The sequence below is a fragment of the Scyliorhinus canicula genome, chromosome 3, assembly GCF_902713615.1.
Source record: "Scyliorhinus canicula chromosome 3, sScyCan1.1, whole genome shotgun sequence".
NCBI lineage: Eukaryota > Metazoa > Chordata > Chondrichthyes > Carcharhiniformes > Scyliorhinidae > Scyliorhinus > Scyliorhinus canicula.
Window position 1 is genome coordinate 61,477,639 of NC_052148.1, and position 22,822 is coordinate 61,500,460.

The 22,822-nt window shown below is 47.5% G+C and overlaps 1 protein-coding gene and 1 long non-coding RNA gene across 4 annotated transcripts in view; one reads left to right on the top strand and one right to left on the bottom strand.

Annotated features, from left to right (window-relative positions):
- The window catches only part of rai14 (retinoic acid induced 14), a 339,420-nt gene that overhangs the window by 63,520 nt on the left and 253,078 nt on the right, over nt 1-22,822 (top strand). The window lies entirely within an intron of this gene.
- The window catches only part of LOC119962692, a 57,489-nt gene continuing 53,015 nt past the window's right edge, over nt 18,349-22,822 (bottom strand). The window contains exon 3 of the long non-coding RNA XR_005459935.1: nt 18,349-18,408. This is a non-coding gene — a long non-coding RNA (uncharacterized LOC119962692). The remainder of the gene's footprint in view (nt 18,409-22,822) is intronic.

Genomic DNA, 22,822 nt, shown 5'->3' on the forward strand with positions numbered 1-22,822 from the left:
CAGTGGTACAGATCTGCCAACATCTTAGTAGTGCATTAACTATTACACATCTGTTTCCTATTGTAATTCAGAGAGACTGGTTTAATAACTTTAAACATGCAAACATTTTATATGTATCTCATGAGTTAGACTTGAGGGCTAGGCTTGCCTTTAGCTATTAACATTTGGCATTGAGAACAATTTCACAAAATAATTGCTGATGGGTAACATAAAAACAGGATTGATCAATATAAGAATTCCACAGTTGTGAGATCTGAGGAGATTATTAATGAAGTGGAATATGGTGCAAAGGTTGTCGATTTTAACACAGTGCAACTTTGGGGAGGGAGAAGTGCATATAAGATGGGCAGCAGTATTTAGAGTTGAAGAGTAAGAGGTGAAAAGTTAAAAATATATTATTAACCATAATCCAGAAAGTAGGGAAAGAAAACTTAAGGTCATGATGTGGGGGGTAGGGGTGGAGGCAGGTGAGGCAGAAAAAGGCGTTTTATAGACAAGAGTAGGATTTGAAGCATTTTTAAAATCTTTGTTGTCATAAGTAGGCTTACATGAACACTACAATGAAGTTACTGTGAAAAGCCCCTGGTCGCCACATTCCGGCACCTGTTCGGGTACACGGAGAATTCAGAATGTCCAATTCACCTAACAACATGTCTTTAGGGACATGTAGGAGGAAACCGGAGCACCGGGAGGAAACCCACGCAGACATAGGGGAGAACGTGCAGACTCCGCACAGACTGTGATCCAAGCCGGGAATCGAACTTGGGACCCTGGCGCTGTGAAGCAACAGTAACAAAAATAATATATTGGAAATATTGAGCAGGCCAGGCAGTATTTGTGGAGATATAAAACAGAATTATTGATGATGGCTGACCTGTTGATTATTATCAACAGTTTCAGTTTTGATTTCAGATTTACAGCATCTGTAGTATTTTGCTTTTGAAAAGATCCCTGCAATATAGAAAAAAAGTTGAACAAACTTTCATAGAATCATAGAATTTACAGTGCAGAAGGAGGCCATTTGGCCCAGCTGAGTCTGCACCGCTTCCACCCTCCCCGTAACCCAGTAACCCTACCTAACCTTTTTGGACACTTTGGGGCAATTTAGCATGGCCAATCCACCGAACCTGCACATCTTTGGACTGTGGAAGGAAACCCACGCAGACATGGGGAGAATGTGCAGACTCCGCACAGACAGTGACTGAAGCCCGGAATCGAACCTGGGACCCTGGAGCTGTGAAGCCACTGTGCTACCATTCTGCCCTTTAGTTTACATTTCCTAGATGCTATTTGTAATGAAATTCTTATGCTTTTAATAACTCAAGAACAGAAACAAAAATTTCTCTTAGTTTGGTATTTAAACAAACCAGACAGAGAGGCTAGATTGCTTTGGCCCAAAATTTTAATAGGGTCAGAAAAGCTCAGAGCATTAGCCAAAATGGCACCGAAGAACCGATTCCAGAAATTCTGAACCTGCTATTCAGCATTTCACCAGGTGGAAATGGGGACAGGTTGCCCATGGTTCATAGAGGCTGCTGCAAGTGCAGCTTCCTTCAGATGTATCCAATTATCATTTGTGAGTGCTCCAAAACATGATTTGAGCAAAAGGTCGAAAGCTGCTGGAGTTATTCGGAGGGGGGTGGCAGGGAATGCTTTGGGATTGTTAGAAGTAAACTTGAATAAGTGTAAAAATGGGCTCTGCAAAACTGTCAAGAAAAGGCATTTAATTAAATCCTGGAAACAGTAGTCTGATGTTGAAAAAAAAAATCAGTGTTTGGAATTTCATCAGCTTCCATTGACATAAGCCTGAAAGTTATCATGATAGGATTAGTGCTGCATGATTGCTCCCACAACAGTTAGTTATCACAGTTTGGGGGAGGGGGGGGGGGGGGGGGGGGGGGGGGGGGGGTGCTTGTACATTTACAGTTTGATTGACAGCTCCAAGTCTTTGTGGGGCTGTGAATATAAATGTGTGCCTTTATAATAGATTAAGTATTTGAAATCATTTAAATGTATTGAATACGTTTTATCAATAAGAAGATTTTTTTCTTAAAATCTGCAAGTAGCACTTAGAACACAGAAAAATGTGAGGTCATGCATTTCGGGAGGTCTAACAGTTATAGGGAGTGCACAATAAATGGGAATATGATAAGAGGTAGATGAAGTGAGAGATCTTGGCATACAAGTACATAGGTCCCTAAAGTTCAACTGGACAAGGTTACAAAGAAAGCATATGGAATGCTCTCCTTCATTGGCAGAGGTATAGAATATAAAAGTAAGGATATACTGTTGGAATTGTATAAAACACTGGTGAGGCCACAACTGGAGCATTGTGTGCAGTTCTGGTCACCACATTACAGGAAGGATGTAATTGCTCTGGAGAAAGTGCAGGTGAGGTTTGCAAGAATGTTGTCAGGGCTAGAAAAGTGTAGCTACGAGGAGAGATTGGATAGGTTGGGATTATAGTCCTGTACAAAATCATGAGGAGAAGCAATAGAGTGGACAGAATAAAATTGTTTCCCTTGGTGGAGAATTCTAGGGCCAGGGGACATAGTTTCAAGATAAGATTTAGAAGGTGCAGAGCGGACATGAGGAAGAACTCCTTTATGCAGAGGGTAGTGGGAGTTTGGAATTCACTGCCCGAGTTGGTGGTGGAGGCAGAGACTCTAAACTCTTTAAAAAGTACCTGGATCCGCACCTTAAGTGCTGTAAGCTACAGGGCTATGGACCGGGTGCAGGAAGTCGGGTTTAGAAAGTGTCGTCAGGTTGGCATGGACAAGATGGGCTGAATGGTTTCTGTGGTATTTCATCTCAGGCTCGTGAAGGATGAATACTGAGTGAGTTGGCTTGGAGAGTGCAGAGTGTAAGGGCCTGGGTTGGTATCACATGATGCTGAGTTGGCACAGAATTATAAACAGTGGGTAGAGTGGGTAGCGGGACATTTGTTGGCATAGATTTATGAGGGGTCATGGGGCATAGGCTAGCATGGAGAGGCTGAGGGTCCTTGGGGTGGGTGGCGGGCATCAGCCAGCATGGATGGGACATGGGGAATGTATGGGCGGTGAGTGGGCTTGAGGGGTGAGGGCTAGAAGGCTTTATTTTGTTTTGTTTTTATAGTAGCTGAAACAAAGTCGACAGAAATTAAAAGTGGGTCTCAAATAATGTAATGTTGGGATTGGTGAATACAAGCTTGGTCAAAGACATGGGTTTAAAGAGGCACTTTTAAAACAGAGATTGTAAGGGAATTCCAGATCTTGGCACCTGGATGGCTGAAAATGGCCCTTAATGATAGGGTGCAAGAAATATGGAGTGCATGATAGACTGGAGTTTGAGCAACAGAGGATTTAATAGTGCTGCTGAGTTGGGTTGGAATGAGACCATGAGTTTGGATTGGATTTTGTTTATTGTCATGTGTACCGAGGTACAGTGAAAAGTATTTTTCTGCAAGCAGCTCAACAGATCATTAAGTACATGAAAATAAAATAAATGCATAATAGGGCAACACAAGGTACACAATGTAACTACATAAACACCGGCATCGGGTAAAGCATATACAGGGTGTAGTGTTAACCTGGTCAGTCCATAACAGGATCGTTTAGGAGTCTGGTAACAGCTTGGAAGAAGCTGTTTTTCAGTCTGTTCGTGCATGTTCTCAGACTTTTGTATCTCCTGCCCGATGGAAGAAATTGGAAGAGTGAGTAAGCCAGGTGGGAGGGGTCTTTGATTATGCTGCCCGCTTTCCCCAGGCAGCTGGAGTTATAGATAGAATCAGTGGATGGGAGGCAGGTTCGTGTGATGGACTGGGCTGTGTTCACGACTCTCTGAAGTTTCTTGCGGTCTTCGGCCGAGCAGTTGCCATACCAGGCTGTGATGCAGCCAGATAGGATGCTTTCTGTGGTGCATCTGTAAAGGTTGGTAAGAGTTAATGTGGACATGCCGAATTTCCTTCGTTTCCTGAGGAAGTATAGGGAAGTATAAACTTAAGAAGGTCGTGAACACAGCCCAGTCCATCACACAAACCTGCCTCCGATCCAGATTTTTGGAGATGTGTACCCCTGGAAATTTTAAGCTGCTAACCATCTCTACCTCGGCCCCGTTGATGCTGGCAGGGGTGTGTACAGTACTTTGCTTCCTGAAGTCAATGACCAGCTCTTTAGTTTTGCTGGTATTGAGGGAGAGATTGTTGTCGCTGCACCACTCCACTAGGTTCTCTATCTCCCTCCTGTATTCTGACTCATCGTTATTCGAGATCTGGCCCACTATGGTCGTATCGTCAGCAAACTTGTAGATGGAGTTGGAACCAAATTTTGCCACGCATTCGTGTGTGTACAGGGAGTATAGTAGGGAGCTAAGCCTTGCGAGGCTCCTGCATTGAGACTATTGTGGAGGAGGTGTTGTTTATTCTTACTGATTGTGCTCTGTGGGTCAGAAAGTCGAGATCCAGTTGCAGAGTGGGAGCCAAGTCCTATGTTTTGGAGCTTTCAAATGAGCTTGGCTGGGATTATGGTGTTGAAGGTGGAGCTGTAGTCAATAAATAGGAGCCTGATGTAGGAGTCCTTGTTGTCGAGATGCTCTGCAGATGAGTGTAGGGCCAGGGAGATGGCGTGTGCTGTGGACCGGTTGCAGCGGCATGCAAATTGCAATGGATCAAGGTGTTCTGGGAGTATAGTGGTGTTCGCTTCATGACCAGCCTCTCAAAGCACTTTATTATGACTGAAGTCAGGACCACTGGACGGTAGTCATTGAGGCACGTTGCCTGGTTCTTCTTTTGCACCGGAGGAATTGGAAAAACAAAAATGAGAGTTCTAAAATTGAGTTCTTTGTGGACCAAGGTAGGCTAGAAAGATCAAAAGGTGATGGGTAAACTGGACTTGATGAGAGTTAAGATTTGAACAAAGGAGTTTTGGATGAGATCAAGTTTATGGAGGGTGGAAGTTTGAAGGCCGGATAGAAGGGCATTAGAATGATGGAGTCTTCAGGTGGGGAAAACCTGGATGAACTGTTCCCTAAAATGGGCTGAGGCAGTCGTGGAGACTGACAGTGTTAAGGACCTAGAAGTGCAACACATTGAAAGTAAAAATAGTAGATAATATCTTCAGCTCATTTACACTCTGACATGGAAACCAATTAGGTTGCTTAAAAGAGCATTGAAAAAGGGTGAAAGCAAGTGACATGTGTAACTACAAAACACCAAAAACTTCTATATATTTTGTGGTCATCTGTCAATTTCTATGCCTGAATTGATTATGGGCTCTAGAACTGCCACAAACTGACTTTCTGCAGGATTATTCTCCAATTGTGCTTGTGCAAACAATTGCTCACTGTGACCAGAACTTTGGGTGCAGCAAGAAATTAATTCTTCTGGTGTTCTGTTGCAATTTTATTTTAATTAATCTCCACTGAGACTTGCTCTTGATTTTTTCTTTCTTTGACTTGACTATGACAATGTAATAATACGTCACATTAAATATCGTAAAGCTTCTTGACTTCATTGTCTCGTATGCATGAATGATTGGTAAATATGATTTCAGAATGATATTCAGATTCATATTTGTTAACCATATTAAAAACAAAGATTGTAGTTTCACGGTATTAGAGAAAGCCTTGAAACATGTTTGAGGAATATTGATATTGTGCCCCAGCAATGGAAAATATGTCTATAAAGTATCTGTTAAGGAAGTATAGCCATCTTTGGACCTGCACTGTGGAATATATTCGCAAAAGTTAATGCCTTTTTTTATTGGGATTCATCCATGGGATTTGGACATGACTGCTGTGGGTCTGGAGTCACAGGCTCTTGACCAGTGACAGTGAAGGAATAGCAAAATGAGACAGTTATCAGTCGGCAGACGCTAATGAGAATTTTCCAAGGTAAGCGGAGTTGAGAAATCTGGGGCGGGTTTCTCCGACCCCCGCCGGGTCGGAGAATCGCCAGGGGTCGGCGTGAATCCCGTCCCCGCCGTCCGCCGAATTCTCCGGCACCAGAGATTCGGCGGGGGCGGGAATCGCGCCGCGCCTGTCGGCGGCCGCTCGCAGCGGCCCCCCCCGGCAATTCTCCGGCCCGCGATGGGCCGAAGTCCCCATGGTTCTTTCCCAGTCCCGCCGGCGTAAATTAGACTAGGACCCTTACCGGCGGGACCAGGAGGCGCGGGGGGCTCCGGGGTCCGGGTGGGGATGCGGGGCAATCTGACCCCGCGGGGTGCCCCCACGGTGACCTGACCCGTGATCGCGGCCCACTGATCCGCGGGCAGGCCTGTGCCGCGAGGGCACTCTTTTCCTACGCACCGGCCGCGTTAGCCTCCGCGATGGCCGATGCATAGGTGAACCTCCCCCCCTGCATATGCGCGGGGATGATGTCAGCAGATGCTCCCGCGCATGCGCGGACCCGCGTTGGCCGGCGGAGTCCCTTCGGCCCCGGCTGGCATGGCATCAAAGGCCTTCCACGCCGGCCGACGGGCCGCAAACCACTCCGGCACTGGCCTAGCTCCTGAAGTGCGGAATCCTCCGCACCTATGGGGCGGGACGACGCTACAGTGGTTCACGCCACTCCGTCCTGCCTGGAGCCCCCGCCCCGCCGGGTAAGGAAGAATCCCGCCCCTGTTCTATTTTTTAAAAATAAAAAAAATTCTAGTTTTTCTTTCTCGTGGTTAAATATAAATGAGTGACTTGTCTCGGCGGGTAGTCAACCATGCCGGTGTGGGACAAACTGGGTAATAACAGCAAGTTTCCTTACCTAACTGACACAAATGTACCACTTGGGGCTTGCGACAGTCCAACAATTTTGTTTTTAGTAGTTTCTAACAGGTCCATTTCCAGATTTTTAAAAGTGAATTCAAATTCTCCAACTGTCTCGATAGTATTTCTATCATGTTCCTTGGTTTCTTGGTTCTGGTCTCTGGATTGCTCGCCCAGTAGCATAACCACTATGCTTCTTGCCACAGGATAGATAGAGTATTGTTCAATGGCTCCTAACCAAATAGCTTTTGAATGCATCACACATGTTTTTGCCTCATTGCCTTACTTGGGCAAGATTTCCCTGAATGTGAACTTTAAACTTTTTAAGTAACACAAATCGTACCTCAGTCACTTAGCAGGTATAATCCTTGCAAAGCAGCTTCGGAGCTCACTTTCTGCATTAGTGTACTGCTGACAGGCAAGGCAAGCACTCCTAGCTGAATACAATGCAACTGACAACATAATGTGTGGACTTAGAATACTTGAAGAGAACATGTCTGTCAGCACGTTGCTCTTTTAATCCATTATCCTTATTGCAAAAAAAAAAGTCATGTGTCCAGAAGCTCAGACCATACCCAAGTTTCAACGTGTTTGAGAGAAGACCACATCAGTTGAGAACTGTCCGGAATGCACATACAGTACACACAGTTTGCATTCATTAGCAGGCCCGACCCGGTATTCTCCAGCGCCTCTGCGGTGCTCCGCCTCCGATGGGCCAGGTTCCCGACGGTGCGGTTCACTTATGTTTTAAAAATCGTGAAACCGGCATCGTGGCTGCTGAAGGAGGGAGGGGTGTATGTAAATTGTTCAACACCACCATAGTTTGCTGACAGTTGTGCCGCTGGCCAGGGAGCTTCTGCCAGGGCCGAGAGGAGTAGTGGGTCGTGGCCAGGAGGTGGGGTTGTGGTGGACGGGCATGGAACAACATTGCCGCAGCTGCACAGTCCGCTAACAACCACTGTTAACTTAGGGCCACGGGTCTTTTACAGGTGTCCCTCCAGGCCATCCCCTTAGGTGCCTTCTGGCCCCAGCCGACCCCTCAGTTGTATGGGCGCGTCTTGTTGGCTGGGATGGTGTGTATGGTGAGTGAAGTGTGTATATGCAGCTGCAGCTTGTCAGCCTCCCAAGTGTCAATTACGGACCCGGCGAATCCTGCACCATTTCTCATTAAAATCGATTGTGTTCCACAAGGTGCCTGTGCTAGCCTCTCTACAGTTGCTGAATCGATCCAGGTTTGGCACCAGTTTTGCTGTCATGAAAGTCCATGAATCCTGCGACGGCGTCAACACTTAGTCTCAGAAATGGAGAATTACGCCCAGGTTATTGTGAGTGGAATCCATGATTAAAAATGTCATTAACAATGTTGGCTAGCATAAGTTCCAATTCTATTATAGTCCATGCGTTGAGCATCTAAATTGTTCATTGATACAGTTTATTGATACCATATACACAACATGCACTGTGGAGAAATAAGCGTTTAGCTAAGAACATTTATTTCTACTTTTCCATTCCATTTTGCTGATATAATCCAGTTGCAAATAATGACCAGCTCCAGGTATATTTTTGTCAAATATCGGGACATTCCCTGAAGCAAAACTAGTTGAAGATGCTGTAAATTTGTAATAGAAAATATTGAAACTACTGAGCAGGTTAGGCAGCACTGGGAGGGAGGGAGGGAGAAGTTGATGAGCTTTCATCAAAAGCTGATGATATCACAGATGAACAACCTGCAGGAAAATCCAGCATGTGGAACAGGTGATGTGGGCAGGGAGAAAGAAATATAAAGTTGCAGAGGGTAGGAAGTGATGATGGGTGTAAGACAGAAGGAGAGAGTGATGAGCGAACATTAGAGCAGCAAAAGAGGTATCGAAGACACAACAGATGCGTGAACAGATGGAGCAGACTAGCGGAGGGGACAGAAGTATGGAAAACCTGGCGAAGCAGAAGAGGCTATTAGCCCAGTCATGTGGCTCAGGAGACGGACAGTATGACTGCAGGAATGCAGATCACCTCATACTGATGGGGCGGGGAGGGGGTCCCATGCACAAACCTACAACATCCTGATATGTTAACGCTTTACCTTCTTCCTCTCCTGATCCTACTTGATGATCTAACTATTTCCACTAAATATTTCCAGTGCTTTCTTTTTTTTGAATAGGGAAATACTTATTGACCACTTGAAGCAGTTTTGCCTGTATAGAGAACAGAAAATGCTGGCCAAACTCAGCAAGCCTGGTAGCATCTGTGGGGAGAGTAATAAATTTAATGTCCCCAGTCCGTCTGAATCCCCCTCTGAGAGCTCGGGAAACATTAACTCTGTTTCCCTCTTCACAGATGCTGCCAGACCTGCTGAGCTTTGCCAGCATTCACTGTTTTTGTTTCTGATTTCCCGCAGCCGCAGATTTTGGCTTCAATTTTGGCTTTTGCCTGTATCTTTGTTTTTCCAAATGTCAGGGTACAACATCATAATTAAATATAATTTAACTTGAACTGATTGAACGTGTTTTTCGAACTAATTGTGGGTTGGTGGATTTATGTAGATTGTGAAGTAAATAGCTGTGGCCAATGAAAACCATTCAGTTGCAAAATGCATTAGTTTGCTGCTACTGATGCCTGAAGCTGGAAAATGAATTTAGCAGGTATGATCTCACGTAGCTGACTGTGACTAAATGTTAGGTGGCAGTGGCACAATGGCCAAAGCTATTACAAATCCGTGTAAGAGGGAAAATAATTTTATTCTGCAACTTTTGGAACCAAATTTACTTGAAATCACACAATTTGGGGACAGCATGCTTTGTCATGCTGAGGTGCCTCATTTTGACAGACAAAGCAATTGTGATATGACCAACTTCAATTTTTGTATTTATAATGATTAATTGCAAAGATGTTTGGGTTGGTCACACCAGAAGAATTTCCTGACAGCTGCTTGATTTGTTTTTCATGTGATGCATTAAGATAATAGGAGTTTGGAATCAGATGGCTTAGTATTGATGGGATGGACACTGCTGTCATCCATTTAACGAATGGAAGCTGCAGACTATGCGTGTGTGTGTGGGCTTTTTCACATTACCATATATTGGTATTTGTAGGGAGTAAGGTCTTGCGTACAAAAGTCACTTTTGATGTGACTAATATCTGAGTGAAAGTATAACTGTTTCTGGAACTGATGCCCTGGTACTAACTGCTGAAATTCCAAGGCTGTTGTTGCTCTATGTGTCTGTGATTTATCACAATGTGCTTGTCCATAACTGCAACAGTGAGCAAAATAGAATGTTTTGGATTGTCTCAGATCTGCGCACTCTTGGAGTGGTTCTTGGTTATTGTCATGCGTGACCTACCTTCCCTTCGAAAGACTGTGATTAGATTCTGGTACTTGCTTAAAACTGGTTTATTAACGCTACATTTAAACAGGTTACAGGGTAGGTATGTTGCTCCTGAGTCGAGCACATGACTCACTCATGTCAGTGATTCATCATCCACCAATTATTAGCATATCCACTCTGTTAACCGTCGCACTACACCTCCCGCAAAGAATGCTACCCACTTCTTAACAATATGAAATCATGTCTTTAACTAAATACATCGCACTTCTGTAACTTGTTTTTTACTACTACAGACTCTACTCAACTCCTACTCTTCCCCTTCCCCAAGTCACAGTCCTGAGATATTCAGTCTCCGACAGCAATCTCTGCCTTATGAAAGACGTCTCGGAGACATACGAGCTTTCTTCCTGCTTATGGAGGACATCATCAGTAAAATAAGACATAAGCATTGCAATTTTCGGAGTGAACGACTACAGGACTACTGAACTGTGAGGCCAGTGAGTCTTTTGCAACGAAAGACTGATCCTGAAGGAAATCAGCCATTGGACTTTCTTGAACTTGGAGAGAAGAACATAGAACAGACAGTGCAGAAGGAGGCCATTCGGCCCATCGAGTCTGCATCGACCCAGTTAAGCCCTCACTTCCACTCTATCCCCCTAACCAAATAACCCCTCCTTACTTTGTTGGACACGAAGGGCAATTTAATATGGCCAGTCCACCTAACCTGCACATCTTCGGACTGTGGGAGGAAACCGGAGCACTGGAGGAAACCCATGCAGACACAGGGAGAACGTGCAGACTCTGCACTGTCAGTGACCCAGCGGGGAATCGAACCTGGGACCTTGGTGCTGTGAAGCTACAGTGCCAACCACAATGCTACCGTGCTGCCCTTAAATAAATGAGGACTATCTGAGGAATGTGTTATTCCCTTGATGCACACAGGGGAAATCTTGAGAAAATTCTCCGTCTTACCATTCACTGCTGTGTCAATAGTGGAGAAGGTATTGGAGATCTACGATTCCAATGAATCTGGATGAGGAAAGAAAATAATGACAATAAGCCAAGAAGCCTTTGAGGAAAAGAAGAGATGACTTCCCAATGGTATTTCAGTTTAAATGCCTCCTTTCTGTAGGCAGTGGGAACAGAGCCACACTTTTCTCTTGTGTGAGACAGGGAAGAAATTTTGAGAATATGGAGCCAGGACACCACCATTTTCTCCGACAAAATGAATTTCTAAGACAAAATAATGACAAATTTCCTGCAGGTATATAACTTGTAGAATTTGCTGTGCGGGATAGTAACACTTTCAGAAGTTCTAAAGGATCTGCCTCAGCTTCTGTGCTGATATACAGCTCTAGAAGGAAGAAGGTTTTCATCTGGAACTGAAGCATAGGCTTCAATTGTCTTTCACTGGTGGAATTACATCTCTTTGGCAGTGTGATCCTACATGGATTCTGACATAGAATCAGGCAAGGCATTCTCTCCGGAAGATTCTTCATGGGCAACCAACAATAGATTAGGTATTGCATTGGTAGGTTTAGTGGAACAAAAATCTGAATGCTGCTCAGCCACTAGAAACAACTGGTTCTTCAAAAAAGGCACACGAGACTTCACTTGTTGTATCTTTTGATTGGAATGATGGACCAATGTCGAGGACCTCATCCTCTAGCAGATCACTCGGTGCTGCAACAATCTCTTCCTCATTACCTGCTTCAGGAAAGAACGAACTCAAGACCAATAGGCCTTTATGAGAACGGCCACTGTCGGCCACAGTGCCTTCTGTATCCGTCATCTCTGGCATAGCTTTATACATAGCTGAGAGATTCCTAACCTCAATATCTACCTGGGCCTCGTGGATGGTGTCTCTGTCACAGTAAAGAAATCACTGTTGATTGAATAAATGTCCTCAGCTGCTGTAGATTGAAGTTTCACTGGCTCTAAATAAAAGGTTGAAGATTGTTCCATGAAGGACATTGAGTTATTCAAATGCTGGTCATCATCTGAACTTTCCAGAATTCCCAGAAGTGTCGCCAAACAATAAGATGTCCATTGATTGTGGACAACCTAGAGAGAATCAATTAACTGTTTGCCTCTTGAAAAGAAGAGGAACAATTATCCTGCGTTTGAAATTTTTCTGCCACCTGCACCTTGGAATTTGATGTCAGGATGAAGGGATATTGACTGAAGTCAGTCCAGATCATCCAGTATGTTAATACCAGCTTCAGTATGAATTTTAAAGTTTGTATTGAAGCCTTTAACTTACACTGAAATTGACCAATAGACCATTAACTTCAAGAAATTCTGTAATCTTTTCTTCTTTTCCAATTTCCTGAAGAGTGTTTTTCACAAATATTTTCTTGTCCTCAATGAAAAGCAACATCCTCGGAGGTTACCATTGACCAGGAACTGAACTAGACGAGCGATATAAACACTGTGGTTACAAGAGCAGGCCGGGGGAATCCTGCGGTGAGTAACTCACCTGACATCCCAAAGCCCCACCATCTACAAGGTAGACGTGTGTTAGAATACTCTCCCCCTGCCTGGATGAGTACAGCTCCAGCTTGACACCATCCAGGAAAAAGCAGCTTGATTGACATCCCATTCACAAACATTCACTCCTTCCATTACCGACGCATGGGACGGGATTCTCCGACCCCATGCCGGGTTGGAGAATCGCCGGCGGGCTACGCGAATCGCGCCACGCCGCCCCAACACCGGGATGCAATTCTCCACTCTGGGGCCAGCGTGGTCGGCACGGGGCCAGTCGGGGGCTGCATAGCCGCGATTCTCCGGTCCGGATGGGCTGAGTGGCTATAAAAAAAACAAAAAAGAGTCCCGCTGGCGCCGTTCTAACCTGCACTGAGCCGGCGGGACCTCGGCGCTGACGGGTCCAGGGACGGCTTGTGGGGGGGGGCCTCCGTTGTGGCCTGGCCCGCGATCGGAACCCACCAATCGGCGGGCGGGCCTCACTGTCTCCCGGCCTCCTTCCGTGCCGGTGCCTGTACTCCTGCGCCATGTTGGGTCGGGGCCGGCGCGGACAAGGGATACACCGCGCGGGAATCACGCAGGTGGATCTGCGCAGGTGCGGGTTTGTGCCCGACCCACTGCGCATGCTCGCATCCACTGCCGCCTATTCCATGGCCAGATCAGCAGTTGGAGTAGCGTGAACTGCTCCAGCACCCTGCTGGCCCCCTGTAGGGGCCAGAATTGCCTATCTTGGGGCCATGTTGACGCCGTCGAGAAACATGACGGCGTTTCTGACGGCGTCAACACTTAGCCTCAGGATCAGAGAATGCCGCCCATTGTGTCAGCATTATGTAGCATCTGCAAGCTGTACAGCAGGATATCATCAAGCCTCCTTCAACAGCACCTTTCAAACCCATGACCACTACCATTTAGAAAGACAGAGGCAGCAGATTCAAGGCAACACCACCACCTGGAAATTCCCATCCACACCACTCACCATCTTACTCGGAACTATTTCCTTCCCTGTCACTGGATCAAAATCCTGGAACTCGCTCCCTAAGAGCACACTGGGCCTCTGGATGTACCTACACCACATGGATTGCAGCAGTTCAAGAAGCATCACATTTTACCAGATTAGTGCACAGCACCTCTAAATGTGCAGTGGGTTCAATGCAAGTTTAACATAACTTCACAACTTTGAATTCTGTATTCATTTTTTTTTTATAAATTTAGTGTACCCAATTCATTTTTTTTTAAATTGAGGGGCAATTTAGCGTGGCCAATTCACCTACTCTGCACATCTTTCGGGTTGTGGGGGCGAAACCCACGCAAACACGGGGAGAATGTGCAAACTCCATACGGACAGTGACCCAGAGCCGGGATCGAACCTGGGACCTCGGCGCCGTGAGGCAACAGGGCTAACCCACTGCGCCACCGTGCTGCCCGAATTCTGTATTCCTAACCCGAATGCAGCAAGTTTTAAAATTACTTTGCCGAACTGCAGTGCTGTTTTAATGATTTGTTCACTGGTATCCTTCAGTTTCTTTGCTCTCCTGTGTCATTCAGTTTCTCCTTTTCTAAGGTGTTCATGATGTGCACCAGCTCACCGTTTTTTTCATATTTGTTTGTGACGTTTGAATGTCGCTGGTAAGGTCAGTATTTATTGCTCATCCTCAATCATCCTTGAGAAGGTGGTGGTGTGATGTTGTCTTCAGCTCTGCAGTCCATGTGCTTTTAGGGAGGGAGTTCATGGTTTTGACCCAGTGACAGCAAAGGAGCAGGAAGGTATGTGTGACTTCAGGGAAACTTGCAGGTGGTGGACTGGTGTTCCCACTTATCTGCCGTTCTTGTTCATCGACATTGTAGAGGCCATGAGTTTGAAAGGTGCTGTTGAAGAAGTGTCGGTGTCTGCCTGAAGTGCATCCTCTCAACGAATCAGCAGACCCTAACATGGAGGTGAGAGGATAAAGGAGAGCGACTCTGAGAGTGGAGCCTGCAGGATAAAAGAGCGCGAGAAAGAGTGAGACTGAGAGTGGAGTCCTGGCTTGGAGTTTGGAGAACCTGAGGCCTGGCAAGTGTTGAGTATGGTCAGGTAAGTATTTACTACTTTTATTTCTTGTAGTTTGTAATGTCTACAGTTTGTAAGGGCTATATTCTTTAGTAACAAGGACCAGGGAAGAAGGGCCCTACAGTCATTGATATTAGTTGATTTTAAGTTCCAAAGGTTTATTTTAAAGGAACAAGTCATGGCAGGAGATGCCAAAGCCGTAGTGTGCTTTTCTTGCTTTATGTGGGAAACCAGGAACATTTCCAATGCCCAGGGTCAGCATGTGTGGAGGAAGTGTCTCCAGCTCCTGGAAGCCCAGGTTTCGGAGCTGGAGCGGTGGCTGGGCATAATGGAACATCCGTGAGGCACAGAGTATCATGGACAATACAGATAGGTGGTCACATACCAGGCTCAGACTTCCCAAGCAGGAAGTGAATGGGCAACCACCAGGAAGAGCAAGATGACGAAGCAGGCAGTGCAACAATTTCCTGTGGCTATTCCCCTGTAAAACATATATCTGCTTTGGATATTGTTGGAGGGATTTGCCTCTCAGGGGAAAGCATCAGCAGCCAAATCCGTAACACCATGATTGGCTCTGCTGCATAGGGGAGGAGGAAAAAGTATGGGAATGCAATAGTTAGAGGGAATAACATTTTAAGGGGAAGAGATGGGTGTTTCTGTGGTTATAGACGAGAAACCAGGATGGTATGTTGCCTCCCTGGGGCTAGGTTCAGGAATGTCTCAGTGGCTACAGGACATTCTGGAGGAGAAAGGTGAACAGCCAATGGGCGTGGTGCACAGAGGTACTAATGACACAGGTTAAAAAAAGGAATGGATTTTGTTTATTGTCATGTGTACCACGGTACAGTGAAAAGTATTTTTCTGCGAGCAGCTCAACGGATCATTAGAAAAGGAAATAAAAGAAAATACATAATAGGGAGAAGATTAGAACATAGAACATACAGTGAAGAAGGAGGCCATTCGGCCCATTGAGCCTGCACCGACCCACTTAAGCCCTCCCTCACTTCCACTCTATCCCCGTAACCCAATAACCCCATCTAACCTTTTTGGACACTAAGGGCAATTTATCATGGCAAATCCACCTAAACTGCGCGGCTTTGGACAGTGGGAGTCAACCGGAGCACCCGGAGGAAACCCACGGCAGCACGGGGAGAATGTGCAGACTCCGCACAGACAGTGACCCAGTGGGGAATCGAACCTGGGACCCTGGCGCTTTGAAGCCATAGTGCTAGCCACTTGTGCTATCGTGCTGCCTTAGAACAATTGTAAGTTGAGTAAAAAGGGAATCTGTTGGGGAGAACTCGCAGAGAGTCACCATGCTCCAGTGCCATGTTCTAAAGGCAGAAGAATATAGGGAGTTGGGAAGTAAGTTGAAAAGTAGGACCTCGGAGATAGTGATCTCAGGATTACTACCAGTGCCATATGCTAGTCAGAGCAGAAATAAAAGGATATATCAGATGAATACGGGCTAAAGAGATGTTGTGAGAGTGAGTTTTTCAGAATCTTGGGATATTGGGGCAGATTCTGGGGGAGTGGGACTGACGTTTTTGGGGAGGGTTTAAAGTATAATGTCAGGGGGAATGGAACCTATGCAAGAAGGCGAGGAGGGGAAAACATGGGAAAGAACAAAATACAGAAGGAGGCATAAGAAAAGTGATAGGCAGAGAAATCAAGGGCCAGAATCAAACCGAGTCACAGTGAAACATAATGGGAATGGGACAAGGAATGTTAAAAAGATTAATCTTAAGGCTTTGTGCTTTAGTGTGTGGAGCATTCACAATAAAGTGGATCAATTAATCGTACAAATAGATGTAAATGGGTATGATACAGTCAGGATCACGGGGTCATGGTTGCATGGTGACCACAGATTGGAATTGGAACATTCGGAGTAATCGGTATTTAGGAAGGACAGACAAAAAGGAAAAGGCGGTTGAGTTGCGTTGCTGGTTAAAGAGAAAATTAATGCAATAGTGAGGAAGGATATTAGCTCTGACATTGCGGAATCTGTATGTGTCAAGCTGAGAAACACCAAGGGAAAATATGATTAGTAGGAGTTGAATATCGACCCCCAAACTGTAGTGGTGATGTTGGGAATGGGATTAAACAGGAAATTAGAGATGCATGCGATAAAGAAACATCTGGAATTATGGGCGATTTTAATCTGCATATAGATTGATCAGATCAGTAACAATACCATAAAGGAGGAATTCCTGGAGTGTAGAAGAGAAAAGAATAATTGGCCCCTTATTGATGAGCGACCATAATATGATGGTATTCTTTATCAAGATAGAGAATGACGTTGTTGATTCTGAGATGACGGTCTTGAATCTAAATAAAGCAACCTATGATTGTGAGAGGCGCAAGTTTGCTATGATGGATTGGGGAATGTTACTTAAAGGGATGCCGGTGGATAGGCCATGGCAAACATTCAAAGAGCGCATGGGTGAAGTGCAGCAATTGTTCATTCCTGTCTGGCGCAAAAATAAAACTGGAAAGCTGGCCAAACCATACCTTACAAGGAAGAGGCATAGAAATTGGCCAGAGTTAACAGCTGATCTGAGGATTGGGAGCAGTTTCGAATTCAGCAAAGGAGGACAAAGGGATTGATTAAGAAGGGTAAAATACAGTACATGAGTAACTTGCAAGAAAAATAAAAACTGACTGTAAAACCTTTGATAGGTACGTGAAGAGAAAAAGATTGGGGAAGACAAATGTAGATTCCTTACAGTCAGCAACAGGAGAATTAATAATAGTGAAGAAAGAAATGGCTTTGGGGGAGGGGATATTGGGTGGGGATGGGAAAAGAGGGAACAGGTTACTAAATTGGATAATCAGCCATGATCATAATGAATGGCGGAGCAGGCTTGAAGTCCAGAATGGCCTTCTCCTGCTCCTATTTTCTATGTTTCTATGCCAATGTGATGGTTGTCATGAGCTATCTGTGTTTATTTTATTTACTGAAGGCCTTTGAGGGTGGTTAGGTGATTCAAAGCTTGGGATTACATATCCAGCTTGTAGGAGGAACAAATATACAACCAAAATGACTGATAATTGTTAATTATATCAAACCTACTTTCAGACACAGATACACTATCTAAAGTACAGTTCTGTAAAAACTTGAAGTTTTAAAAAGATTCTTTGTGATGTACATTATATTGCAACTCTTCGATTGTACTGGAATCTGACTTTAACTGATGTGTTGGGTAAGTTGGGTCTGCGAGGACTGCGTTTCCAACACTTGAAGAAATGCAACTCGATTTTATTGAACTCTTAACTATCATACATACTTTAACTGTGGGTTGACACTGTGCTGACTTGACTGGAGACGTGAGGCTAACCTGACCAGACTATCTTACTACCACATGGTGTATGTTGTAGTTGCTGCTCACGAGCTCTGACTGTCTCAGAGGCTGCATCCCAAGAGAGCGGGAAAACTAGTGCCCTCTGGCTTTATAGTGGTTGTGTCCTGTCTGGTGATTGGCTGCTGTGTTCTGTGTGCTCACTGGTCATCCTGTGTGTCAATCACTGCCTGTCTGCACACCATCATATACCTGCGTGTATATTATGACATTAACCACAGCACTTTATTCTGCATGCCTCCAACATTTTCATGTCTGCATAAACCTGAGCACTCTGTAAATGGGTGGGTGTGTGCATGTCTGTTTTTATTTTTTAAATTCCAGACAAGATTTGAATTTGACTAATTTCCTTCACATTTATTAATCTTACTTTGGTGTTATTTCCTTTGCAGATGGTTTGTACAATGTACTTTATGAAGGAGTGTAGTTTGAATTCCGTTGCAAAATTTCCGGTTACCTGCAGGAAATAGATAAAACGACATGTTCTTTCCTGAATAATCAAAAATAGCAGGATTATATATTACAGCAGAGAGATATTGAGGAACACGTAACACATATCAAACATAAAAGTGCACGTGTCAGACTACCTAATTGTTTTGTCCAATTTAATTTATTCACAGGGAAGTTGGATGTGTATGATTCAGGCATTGTGTGGGTCATTTATAAGACATTTGGGTATACTGATACTGTCCTTGTTTTTCAATAGCTCCAGTAGTCTGGGTTCACTCTGTTATTTTCATCGAATGAAAGATAAAATGTGATTGAATGCAGTGAAATAGTGGTTTGAAAATTATCCCATTTATACTTTGCTGTAAGTTTGCACCATCTACAGCAGCTGACATGGCATTTGCCCGTGGACAGTTGCACACAAGTTGAAATCGTGCTTATGTGTCATTCCTAGTTGGCCACAATCTTGTGACGCAAAAGTGCTCTCATAATTAATTACTAAATTGGCACGCTTGTTCAGAGAGGTAAAGGCTGTAAGATTGATTAAGCTCCTGTTGCACTTCAGATGATGAAGACAAAAGTAGCTGAATTGCTCAAACCAAATTATTTCCTGTTCCGATCCTTCGTTTAGTTTCCAAGCTAATCTCAACCAAGGCAATACAAAAGTGTACAATGGTTACTGATTTATTGTCTTGTTCATCTTTCTATAAAGACTGGGGGCGGAATTCTCCCATGCCGCGCCGTTTGGGAGAATCGCCGTTCGCGCCGGATTTTCACGCGACGCCGGTCCGCCGCCGTTCCACCATTCTCCCAACCAGCGAGAACAGCGTCATCGAGGTGGGCGCCGCGCCGCCCGGAGAATCGCACGAGGTGCTAAGTTTGGCAATTCTCCGGACTCCCAGCTATTCAGCGGCCTGGATGGGCCGAAGTCCCGGGTCACGCCGTCGTGGTTCACATCTGCAAAATAAATTTGTCAGCCAGTTGTGCTGGCTGACGATGCAGAGTGAGGAGGTGAGCGGCCAACGTTTTCAGAGGCAGCATGTTGTGGCATTCACGGCCGGTGCTGGCGGGGGGTGGGGAGGGGTTTTGGGGAAGGATGGGTGCCGCCATGCTCGATGGGGAGGGGGGGAAGGGTGCAGCCATGTTTGGGGGAGGGGGTGGGAAGGTTGCAGCCATGTTCGGAGGGGGGTGAGAAGGAGGGGGGAGAAGGGGGGGTGAGAAGGAGGGGTGAGAAGGTGGGGGAAGGAGGGGAGGGAAGGGTGCAGCCATGTTCGGGGGGGGGAAAGGAGTGGGGTAGAAGGGGTGGGGAAGGGGGGGGGGGTCCGGGGCAGGGGGCCTCCATGTTCCGGGAAGGGAGGGGAGGGTTTTCCGCGGGAGCAACATGCCAGCCGGCCTGCCATAGCAGGGCGGTGGCAAAGCCACGCCTGAAAGTTCAGGTCACGCTGATGGGCAAAGGCCACTGGCGCCGCCATCCCGCGTGGTCACACACCTTGACCGTGGCTGCACACAGACCCCCCACATTTGCTGCAACACCCAGCTGACAGAGACCATCTCTGGAAATGGTCAAGGCGACACATATGCCAGACCCTGTGAGGGCATGGCCAGACCACGGTGGCGCAATGAGGAGGGACGGGCAAAACTGTGTCGTGAACGGATACTGTGGGCAGAGGTCAGTGTGCCTGTGTGTCTGCAGCAACACCAGCCAACCGGGGCACACATGTATCCCATGGCATCTGGCTGTCGAGGTGCCAATTTGCCATCGCTAAACATGTTGTATTCTCCCTGCCCCCGCAGATTGTAATGTTTGGACACCAGCCAGCGATGTTTGCCGCTGTGACGGGAGCCGCTGTCCTGCAGGTGGCCCTTTGGCAGCGTCGACGCAGGCAGCTCCCGGCAGCGGCGGCTGCAGCAGAGGGATTGGCTGCAGAGGGCCCCGTGCCACCCGCTCAGGCTGCAGGCCCGCCCGCCAGGTGCAGGAGGAGGTGGAGGGGGACAATGACCACCACATCGATGGCGATGCACAGGACAAGGATACCGATCTTAATGGGGCGCAGGGGGAGGAGGAAGAACAGCTGGTGGTGCCAAGGTGCCGGAGGTGCCCCATGTGGTCTTGAGTGTACCGTCACCACATGTCCTTCTAGGACCTACCGGAGGAGACTCCGGATGAGTAGGGAGACTGTCGCACATATATGCCACCTCATGGCACACCTGGCACCACGTGGAACGGTGGGAGGACATGGTATCCCGGTGGCCGTCAAGGTGACGGTTGCCCTCAACTTCTACACGATGGGATCATTCCAGGCGCGGAGCGGGGACCTGTCCGGTATCTCCCAGGCATCGGTGCACCGGTGCATCCGAGCAGTCAACGACGCTCGGTGTACAGAGGACCGTGTACACCAGGATGCCCGGGCAGCAGGATTCGCCTCTGTGGCCAGGATACCAATGGTCCAGGGGGTGATTGATGAGGTGCACGTCGCCATGCATCCACCATCGGGGAACAGGGACATGTTCATGAACAGAAAGGGGACCTACTCCATGAACATTCAGGTGGTCTGCGACCGCCGCATGAAGATCATGCACGTGTGCGCCCAGTACCCCGGCAGTGTGCATGATGCCTTCATACTGGCGCAATCTTACATCCCCGCCACGTTAGAGGGACACCCCCCTCGGCTGAGGGGCTGGTTGCTGGGCGTTACCCGTTGCGGTCGTAGCTGATGACGCCTATATGGAGGCCACAGATCAACGCGGAGACCCGCTACAATGAGGCCCATGCAGCAACCAGGGGTGTTGTCGAAAGGTGCTTTGGCCTCTCGAAGATGCGCTTCAGGTGCCTGGACCGCTCTGAAGGAGCCCTCCAGTACCATTCAGAGAGGGTTGGCTGCATAGTTGGTGTCTGCTGTGTCCTGCACAGCATAGCCCAGCAGAGGGGCGATGTCCTGGAGGAGGAGGCACAGGGGGAGCCCGATGACGGCGATGCATCTGTACATGAGGAGGAGGAGGAGGATGGGGGGGGGGGGGGGGGGGGGGGGGGTAGGCACAGACACGACATGGGGGCTGGATATGGCCGGGAGGCTGCACGACGTCCACGGCTTGGCGAGTGAGCACGCGAGGCATTGATAGCTGCATGTTTCACCAACTAGGGGGAGGGCATCGCTGAGCAAGGGAATGGTTCCACCCAAACGCACCCCCACCTCCCGCACCATTCAACAATCCTAGCTCCCACACCACCACTTTCACAGCACCTTACACCTGCGACACAACGGGATGGTCTCACACAATTGCTTATCTAAGCGGGTGTGATAAGTGCCATGTTGAATGGTGACAACCCTCTCTGCAATGAGCTGTGAGCTCTGGATCGTTAGACAATGTCTGACTCTTGGCCACAGCTACACCCTCCTCCTGGGTGGTCCCTGTATGCGTCATGGACACTCCATCACATGGCCATGTGGGGTAGCTGGCGTCGGTGTTCCGAGGACAACGGTGGGTTGGGGGGGAGAACACACACCCGACCTCACCGTTGTACCGCCCTTCGACCCCAGCGCCACTCGGACCCCTTCACGACCCCTCAGGCACCGGACATAGCACAGAGGCATCTAGGTTTGGCGTAACAGTGAATGACGCGACGGCGGCGCCTATGTGACGTCAGCCACGCATGCGCAGGTTGGCCGGCTCCAACCCGCGCATGTACGGCTGACGTCACGACGGCTGACAGCTCAAACCCACGCATGCGCAGTGGCTGTCTTCCCCTCAGCCGCCCCGCAAGACGTGGCGGCTTGGTCTTGCGGGGCGGCGGAGGGGAAATAGTGCGCCCGATTGAGACGCTGGCCCGACGATTGGTGGGCACCGATCGCGGGCCTGTCCCCTCCCGAGCATAGTCGTGGTGCTCAGTCCCCACCAGGCCACCTACAAGCCCCAAAACGGGCACCTCACGGCGATTTCGCGACGGCAGCGACCAGGTGTGGTTGCAGCCGTCGTGAAACGGTTGCGAACAGCAGGCCGCTCAGCCCATCCGGGTCGGAGAATCGCCGGTCGCTGTGAAAAACAGCGAGCGGCGATTCTTCCGAGCCGGGGGTGGGAGAATCGCAGGGGGAGCCAGGGAGTCGTGAAATTAGTCGGAGGGCCCTCCCGCGATGCTCCCACCCGGCATGGGTAGAGGAGAATCGCGCCCCCTATAACTAAGCTGTGCCCTGCACCCGTGTCAACTTACTACGTGTCAAACTTCTTTGCCTTACTACTACACCTTGGTGTTTCCCCAGACGGTACAGCAGGAGTGGAGGCGGACTGCTGAGACTCCTGCCCTGCGACTTGGCTCCCCAGCGGCGCGCATTTCCTGGGGCGACCCGGCTTGGATGGGCCAAGCTGCTCAGCGGGCGTGCTGGATAGCGTGGTTCCACCCTGTTCTGCATGCTGCCCACCACATGCAC